We start from the raw sequence: 9,960 nt of genomic DNA on the forward strand, positions 1-9,960 counted from the left end.
GCATGCTCAGTTGCTCAGTCATGTCTGACTCTTGGTGACCCCATGGACTGTAGCCCGCCAGGCTCCTCTGTCCATGGGATTTCCAAGGCAAGAATACTGGAGTGGGTTGCCATGCCCTTCTCCAGGGGATCTTCCTGACCCAGGGATCGAACCTGAGTCTCCTGCATTGCAGGTGGATGCTTTACCCCTGAGCCACCGGGGAAGCCCATTTAAATCCCAGGGACACTCATTTTCACCCAGGCGACATTTGGACAAACCAAAGCAAGCACATAGGCTAGCTTCAACTATTTTTCTGAAGAGGACAAAAAAAGATCAAAGGACATCAGGCCACAAGCTTTGATTGTAGCTCCACCCTGGTAACCTGTAGGAGAATGTTTGAGACCCATCCTAGTATCACTGAGCAGGACTCTGTTCAGTGGACAAGAATAGGTGGGGCATTTCAGGCAGAGATAAAACATGTGCAAAGTTACAAAGCTGACATAGTACTGCTTGCTTAGGGATTGTAAGTACTAGAGCACTAAGCTAGGATGGGGTTACTGGTGGGAAATAGCAGGGAGTGGCAGGAGATGAAGCTTTGCAAGCACACATGAAAGCACTAGGGTCATTTGTGTATTTGTTGTTTTTTCAAGTAGTGAAGTGGCATGGTCAGATTTATGTTTTAGAAGTATTAATATCATTCTAATGGCTTCCATGGAAAAAACAAGTTTTTACATTGAAGTATAGCTGATTTACAATATTAGTTTCATGTGTACAACATAGCGACTCAATTTCTTTTATAGATTATACTCCATTTAGAGTTATTACAAAATAATGGCTATATTTCCCTGTGCTGTAAAATACATCCTTGTTGCTTATTTACTATGTATGTAGTGTGTTGTGTCTCCTAATCCTCTACCCCTATCTCACTCCTCCCACTTCCTCACTGATATTAGTTTCTTCTTTATAGTTGTGAATCTATATCTGATTTGCTATATTCACTAGTTTGTTGTATATTTTAGATTTGACATATAAGTGATATCATACAGTATTTGCCTTTCTCCATCTGACCTATTTTACTTAGTACAATACCCTCCAGGTCAATCCATGTTGCTGCAAATGGCAAAATCTCATTTTTTTTTATGACTGAGTAATATTCCATTGTATATACCACACCTTCTTTATCCATTCATCTGTTCATGAGCACTTAGGTTGCTTCCATATCTTGATTATTGTAAATACTGCTGCTATGAACATAAGGGTGTATGTTCTAATTAGTGTTTTTTTTCCTTTTGGTTATATACATAGGAGTGGATTGCTGGATCATATTGTAGTTCTAGTTTTAGGCTTTTGAGAACCCTCCATGCTGTTCTCCATAGTGGTTGCCTCAATTTAGAATCCCACCAACAATGTCTTAGGATTCCCTTTTCTCCATATCCTTGCCAACATTCGTGAAGAACAATTATTGAGTGATTGCTGCACACTAGATCTGTGCTAGAACTCAGGAGCACAGAGAAAATTTGGAAACTACCTTCAGGTTGCTCACAGCCAAATGGGTGAGACAACTAATTAAACAGAAATACGATCGAGTGCAATGAAGGATGAATTGGAGGGGAGGAAGGCTGGAAGCTTGAATACTTGGTAGGAGGCAGTTGTAGTACTCATCTGATGAGAACCTGAAAACAGAGCAGTTGGTAGTGAGGATGGAACAGTGCCCCCATCCCTAATGGATCTTCCTCATATTATCCTTTCATCATTTCTTCCTAGCTTTACTACTTGCTGAGTTGCTAAAAGAGAAATAAACTGTGAATATGGTAGGTGGGGGAGAGGTGGTGTAGGTCACTCCCATTGTCATTCCACAACCTTATTATTAGCCCCAAACCATGTTTACCAAAAGTACTACTTGCAATTGTTTCTACTCTTCTCCAACATCCAACCCAAGCCCACCTACCTCAGCAAATAACTGCCATTTTTGTTTGGCTGAGTGGTGAAAGATATCCCTGTAAAAGTCCTCTCTACTTCAGGATTTCATCCCATCTTCTTCCCCTTCCACCATCCCCTGACAAAGGACCTCCCTTCACTTTTCCCTCACCAAGGTCAATACCTCTGCTCATGACCTCACACCATTCTCTCCCTATCTTCTCTAGGAACTTCATGAATTTTTGTTTCTCTCTGGTTTTCATCTCCAGTCTTTTCCTTGCTTCTGACACTTACTCCTGCTATCCAAAAACATGTGAGGAGAAGGAAGATTGCTGACTCCTGTGGGCTAGGAAATGGGAAGAATATTTCCCCATTAGAGAAAGCCCTCCAATTCACTCTACAGGAAACCACCATAGACACAACCAGGTCAAGACTGTCTTATCAACAAGGTAGAGAAAGTTTGGAGGGAAGAAACATCATCAGGGCAAAGAATTGGTAAGTTTCCGGTAAGGCTGTGAAGTAAAAAGTCTCACTAAGAAAATGCAGAAGAGGGCTTCCCTGGTGGCCCAGTGGTAAAGAATCTGCCTGCCAATGCAGGAGACACAGGTTCGATCCCTGATCTGGGAAGATCCCACATACCACAGGGCAACTAAGTCCATGCGTCACAACTACTGAGCCAGCGCTCTAGAGCTGAGCCGCAACTAGAGAAAGCTCACATACAGCAACAAACACCCAGTGCAGACAAAAATAAATGAGTAAATAAATAAATCTTAAAAAAAGAAAATGCAGAGGATAATAATAATAATAAACCTTTTTACCAAAGGGGAAAGGGAGGAGAGATAAATTGGGAATTTGGGATGTTAAGATACACACTACTATATAGAGAGTAGATAACCAATAAGGACCTACTGTATAGCACAGGGAACTACATTCAGTATCCTGTAATAACCTACAATGGAAAAGAATCTGAAAAAGAATATATGTATAACCAAACTACTTTTCTGTATACCTGAAACATTATAAATCAACTATACTTCAATAAAAATTTTAAAATAAATAATTTGCAGAGTGGTTTTTTTTGCCACATTATTTTGTTTACCTAGCAGAAATTGCTTCCAATGAATGGGAATTTCATACAGCAAAATTGAAAGGGTTAAGTAGAGAGACAGAGGTGAAATGCCTCAGAAGAAGTTGGGATTGTGAGAATGAGTCAGACAGTAGGAGGGAGGGAGTTTCACCAAGTGTGTACGACATAGACAAGGGAGCAGAAAATTGGGTGCTAAATTGGAGGAACACATTTGAAATGTAGGGACACACTGCTGAAAAGGCTGGGTTTTGTCATTGAAGTTGGTAAGGAATAAGGTGAAACCACAACAGAGAAGGGTTGAAGAATCAGTGTTGTCCCAGTCGATAGTCTGAGCGCCCTGTGCTCTTTCTGCTGAACATCTCAAAATGTAGAACTCATCTTACACACTTGGCTACCTCCCACCCTCTTCTGCTGCTTTTCAAGCTTCTGCTACACCAGACTCAGCAGCTGGGATGTTATATAACCAAATATTATGTTCTATTTATGTTCTTAAATGTATTCCATTTAGACCAAAACCATTCAAGCTGAAGTAAAGGTGATATAGTGGAAAGAACACGGAATTAGGGGTCAGAAGACAAAGGTTCTAGTCACAATTTTGCTACCAAATTGCTGTTAACCTTTTTGAACCTTGGGTTTTTTCCCCTTCACCAGAAAGAGGATAATATCTGCTCTGTTCACTTGATTAGGTTGAGAATCAAACAGAATAATGGATATAAGTATATATTGAATATACTGAAATTATAAAATGCTGCTCAAATGTAAGAGATTGTTATTTCCATTGCTTCAAGGTCCTGGTGGTTCTCCCATCTGCAAAAGACATAAAACCTCGGAGTAGATTATAGCAGCTAAAGAAGCAGAGCCAGGAATGTAATTAGCTCCCTGTCTGCATAACAGATCAAATACTATATGTTTTAAGTAGACATGCCAACAAGGCACATCAGATTATTTATCATCTTTCACATTATTAACATTCTCATCCTCTTTGCAGCTGAGAAGGCTAGATATACACACACACACACTAACAACCTTCACATATGCAATTCTAGGCTAGGAAATACAACACAATGGTAGCTCAGATGGTAAAGAATCTGCCTGCCTGCAATATGGGAGACCTGTGTTCAATTCCTGGGTCTGGAAGATCCCCTGGAGGAGGAAATGACAAATCACTCCAGTATTCTTGCCTGGAGAATCCCATTGACAGAGGAGCCAGGAGGGCTATAGTCCATGGGGTTGCAAAGAGTCAGACATGACTGAGCGACTAAGCACTCACTCAAAGTGAGACTCCATCAGTGTTAAAAGGATGGCTCACACAGTGTTTTCTGGCCAATAACCAAACAACTCACAGCTACTGCATGGGCCCCTCCTTAGATTTGATCTTAAATGCAGTCTTATAAGGGTGAATAAAGTTGGTGGGTATCTACTTGATATGACTTGAGGAAGACTGAAATGCTATCACTAATCAAAATGATTTCCCCTGCTGGCCCTGCCATGAGACCTGCAATTCCCTACTAATCTCTTCTTTCAGGTTAAGGCATCTGTCAAAATGTAAGTGCTATCTTCAGTCATGATACATTATAATCAGTAGTTTATCACTTTCATTCTGATCACCAGACAGGTATGGAATATAGGGCAAATTATATCGAAGAGGAAAGCAGAGAGGAAGCTTCAGTGTGATGTATGATGGACAGCTAGAGTCCAGCGAGTCCAGATGAAGACACTTAGAAACCTCAAGCACCAAAGAGGTAACGTTACAAACCCTATATGCCGTGCTGTGCTAAGTCGCTTCAGTTGTGTCCAACTCTTTAAGACCCTATGCACTGCAGTCCGCCAGGCTCCTGTGTCCATGGGATTCTCAGGCAAGAATACTGGAGTGGGTTGCCTTGTCTTCCTCCAGGGGATCTTCCCAATCCAGGGATTGAACCCGCGTCGCTTATGTCTCCTGCATTGGCAGGTGGGTTCTTTACCACTAGCACCACCTGGGAAGCCCCACAAATCCTATATGCCAATAAATAATTCAAGATAAAAATAATATTAACCTATAAAGCAAGCATAAGATGGTTCAACAAAATTATGATTTTTTCCCATAATTTATACTGCAATTCTTTTCTATTGCCATACAATTCATACTTTAAAAGTATACACTTCAATGGCATTTAGTATATTCAAAGTTGTGCAACCACCACTATGATCAATTATAGAATATTTTCATCACCCTATCCCCTACAAAAAAACCTTATCAGTCACTCTCTATTTCCCTCATCCCCTCCTAGCTCTAGGCAACCACTAATCTACTTTCAGTCTATGTAGATTTTCCTATTCAGGACATTTTACATAAATGGAATCATACAATGTGTGGTCTTTTTGTGTCTGGCTTCTTTCACTCAGCATAATGATATCAAGATTCCTTCTTGTTGCAGCATGTACCAGCACTTCACTCCTTTTATGGCTGAATAATATTCCCTTTTATGGATATAACACATTTTGTTTAGCCATTCATCAATTGATAGACATTTGGGTTGCCTCCACTTTTAGGCTATTATTGAGTATTGCTGCTATGAACATATGTGTATAAGTTTTTGTATGCACATATGTTCTAAATTCTTTTAAGTATATATCTAGGAATAGAATTGCTGGGTTATATGGTAACTCTATATTTCACTTTTGAGGGACTACCAGACTCTTTATCAAAGTGGCTATACCATTTTATGTTCCCCCCACACCAATACTTGTTATTGTCTTTTTGATTATAGCTATCCTACAGAGTGGGCTTCCCTAGTGGCTCAGTGGTAAAGAATCTGCCTTCAATGCAGGAGACCCGGGTTTGATCCCTGGGTCGGGAAGGTCCCCTCGAGGAGAGCATGGCAACCCATTCTAATACTCCTGCCTAGAGAATCCCATGGACAGAGGAGTCTGGCAGGTTGCAGTCCATAGGGTTGCACAGAGTCAGACATGACTGAAGCAACTAAGCAGCAGCAGCAGCATCCTAGAGAGTATGAAGCTACATTTCATTGTGTCAATCCTTTTTTGAAATATCAAATATCCAATTCTTAAAAAAAAACTTTAGTGCTTCTATTTAGCTGGTTTCCTAAGCATATGCTTGATCTGCCCATTTTTAGAGCATCCAGGACTGAGATCAACTAGAATTGATTTGGTTCCTGGGGTTGGAGGACACATAAGTGAGGGCCTGCCAGGTAAAACATTTCCAACACCAAACTAAGACAGAAAGATGACTAAGCCACATTTCCTGTTTAATAGAGGAATCAGTCTCCTACTCAACCAACTACAAAACAAAGTAGAATGAGGGAAGTGCTATAATAAGGCAATGGAAGCACAGAGGGGTATCAGGGCAAACCAGATGCAGTTCTCTCAAAATACAATGCTAAGCAACCCCAAACATCACTAGAGAAGCCTCTCTCCACTCCTACCCAGTCACAGTGTGAATCCAGAGTCTTCTTGGAAACAGTTACAAAGGAAGGGAACAAGGCTCTTAGAGATATACTGTACTGGGCCTGAGAGGTATATTTGTCATTTTCTCATTTCAATTACTAATCAAACTTATTACCCACTGGCTGGCTCTTTCAGACTTGCTCTCATTATTTTCAGTCTTACGGCAATTTATAGGACTGAACCAAAGAATGGTTGTAAAGTGCTTTGTAATTCTAAAGTGTGTTATAAATGATAATCTCCCATTGCAACCTTCTCAGCAACAACAAACAAATCCTATTCCAGCAGTTCTTCATTGCCCTCTCCCCAATCTACCATTTTACCTGAATTGTCCCCATTATACCTCTTTGCATCAGTACACACCCCAACTTCTGGAGATAATGCTTGCAATCAGCTAAGCCTTCAGAGAGACTTGCAGCCTCAGAAGCACTTTGATTCTGAATTTTGCTTTGGAAATAGAAAGCAAGCCCAAGAGACTGCTCCCATTTCATCAGGGAGAGGCTGAGGCATATGAAGACTGTGACCCAATAATTTAAAAGAAATCATGTTATCAGACTGAAGTTCTGTGTGTCCTCCCTGTTTTACGCCCACCTCTATCCATGAGAAAACTGAGATTTTGAGGTTGTGGGTTTGGGATACCTATTCCCCAGGCCTCAAGACTTTCTCCTGAGAGTAGTTAAAGAGTAAGCCGGCTGCCTGAGCACAGCTAATTCATATTCACAGACCAGAGAAGATAATTTCACTTTTGAACTGCTCTCTACTTTTCTGAAGTGGGACTCAATTGTGCTCAAAAAAGCCAAGCACAACCTAATCGCCCTCAACCATCTGTCTAAACCCTGCTCAGAGCAATGGGTCAGGGTGTTGTAAAAACACGTGATTCTGCCTGAGGGAGGCCTTGGAGGAAGCCCTTTGGAAAATAAAGACCGCTCATCATTTATTTATTCAAATATTTATTGAGTACTTACTAATTTGAATACTTCAGAGTGGTAATAGCATAGGGGTCATCAGCACAGGTTCTGAAGGTCAACTGCCTGTGCTCAAATCCTGACTCTAATGCCTGCTTACTGACTTTAGTTTCTCTCTTGGTAAAATGAAAATAATAAAATTACCCATGCCATAAGTGTAGACATGAGGACATATCCATATAAGAGCTATATCTGAAGTGGCTAGTGCATTGCCTGGTCTGTAAGAAATTTTCAATAAATGCTATCTAATATTGCTATTCATGCAGAATCAGAGCAAGCCTGTCAGGGAGCCATGGATGGGAGTAAAATTTGACAGACCTTCAGCCAGTTTCATGGGCTCCATTGCTGGAACTGCTCTGGGGAAGAGTTAATGTGCTGAGAAGAGTGGTAGGAAAAATGCCATGATTGGAGGAAGTAAAGTAGAAACCATATTTGGGTGCCAGGGAACTACTTGCTGTACTACAGAAGTTTCAGAAGATCAGCACCAAAGAGGAAATTATTGCACGTCAATACATTCTGTTCTAGGGTAAATGATTTCTGCTAACACAACCGAGCCCATCCCAGTCCCATTTTCCATCACACGACCAAGAGGACAATGAAAATTTAGGGAAGTGATTGTTAGGTTCAAAGTCTGGAACCTAATATTATTTTAACTTCCTCCCAGCAGCACTTTTCCTGGAATTAGTCCTGTGAGCTTGGGTACCCTAATTGACCCCAAGAAAAGACAAATATGTAGAAGAGAAGATCCAGTTGATGAGCTGAGAGGTTTGATTTAGGACTATCTTGAAGGGGTAGAGGGTCTTTTGCTGGGACAAAGCTCAAAAGAAACTTAAGGAGGGTGGGGAGTGAAGGTGAGAATACTGTTTTGACCATGCTAATTGCTGTCATGCAGGAATTTTTAATTAGCTTATTTATTTTTGGCTGCTCTGGATCTTCACTGCTGTGCATGGGCTTTCTCTAGTTGAGGCAAGCGGCAGCTACTCTAGTTGCAGTGCACAGGCTTCTCATAGGGGTGGCTTCTCTTGTTATGGAGCATGGGCTCTAGAGTGCATTTGTTGTTGTTTAGTCACTAAGTCATGTTTGACTCTGAGATTCCATGGACTGCAGCACGCCAGGCTTCCCTGTCCTCCCCTATCTCCCAGAGTTTGTCCAAACTCTTGTCCATTGAGTCAGTGATGCTATCTAACCATCTCATCTTCTGCTGCCCTCTTCTCCTTTTGCCTTCAATCTCTGGCAGCATAAAGGTCTTTTCCAATGAGTCGGCTCTTCGCATCAGGTGGTCAAAGTATTGGAGCTTCAGCTTCAGCATCAGTCCTTCCAATGAATAGTCATGGTTGATTTCCTTTAGGATTAACTGGTTTGATCTCCTTACTGTCCAAGGGACTCTCAACAGTCTTCTCCAGCACCACAGTTCAAAAGCATCAATTCTTTGGCACACAAACATTTTTATGGTCCAACTCTCACATCTGTACATGACTACTGGAAAAATCATAGCTTTGACTATATGGCATGCAGGCTTTAGTAGTTGTGGTGCACTGGGCTTAGCTGCTCCATGGCACGTGGAATCTTCCCAGACCAGGGATCAAACTCATGTCCCCTGCATTTGCAGGCAGATTCTTAACCACTTGACCACCAGGGAAGTCCCAAGCAGGAATCTTTAAACCACATTCCTCGCTTGCTTTCATGTTTATCGAGTCTCTCGTGTGTGCAGAGTAGTGCTGAGCTTTGCAAGGGACCCCAAAGAAGCAACAAATGAACTTCCTGCTTCCAAACTGTGATTAAACTGAAGTGGGAAAAAATAGTCTATATTTTCCACCTGTAACTTAATTCCAGATTGGAGAGTACAATAGTAACAGCTGCACTAACTGCTTTTATTTTACATACAATGCTTAGAGTCAGAACCTCTTGAACTCAATTCACAAAGTGACAAAAAATCGTGTGTGGGCACTTCTGTTTGTTATAGGATTGCTGCCAGAACTGTATAAAATTCTATGTTTATGTCCTCTGCTGCACCAGTCTCTCACTGGACTTACATTCCATAGTCCTTAAACGACAACCAACCCAGTGAAATGTCTCTGGTTCTCCCAGGGAAAGACTAGAGGGCCTCAAGGGCATTTACACAGTGAGTTAATATCATTGGGCATTCCAGTGCCAACTCTGCTGTTTTCTCTCAAGTCCCTTTGCCATTTGAAGGCTCCATTTTTGTTTTTCACTCCTGATGGGCTGAACCTTAGAAACAGTGGGCAGGTGAACAGCCATTTGTGAACAATCTAATTATGAGGAAATCAGGGCAATGGCAGACTGAGCAGAATGAACCCAAAGCTCCAATGAGCTATGAACCCATGCATCGGTACACTCTCTGGATTCCTGTGTCCCGATTCCTTGAGCCTCCCACTTAGGGTAACAAAGCTCACAGTGAGAGAGGTACCAGACAAGGCAAGCAATTTGTTAGGATTATTTTTTCTCTTCTACAAGACATTCTCAAAATGTTCTCCTTTGGTGGTCTAAGGTGGGTTCGGTGCAGTTCTGCTGAAAGCAGAGATAGCCCCTTCCAGCCATGTGAATCTC

This window comes from Giraffa tippelskirchi, chromosome X (assembly GCF_054371585.1).
Source record: "Giraffa tippelskirchi isolate mGirTip1 chromosome X, T2T-mGirTip1v1.2.pri, whole genome shotgun sequence".
Classification (NCBI taxonomy): domain Eukaryota; kingdom Metazoa; phylum Chordata; class Mammalia; order Artiodactyla; family Giraffidae; genus Giraffa; species Giraffa tippelskirchi.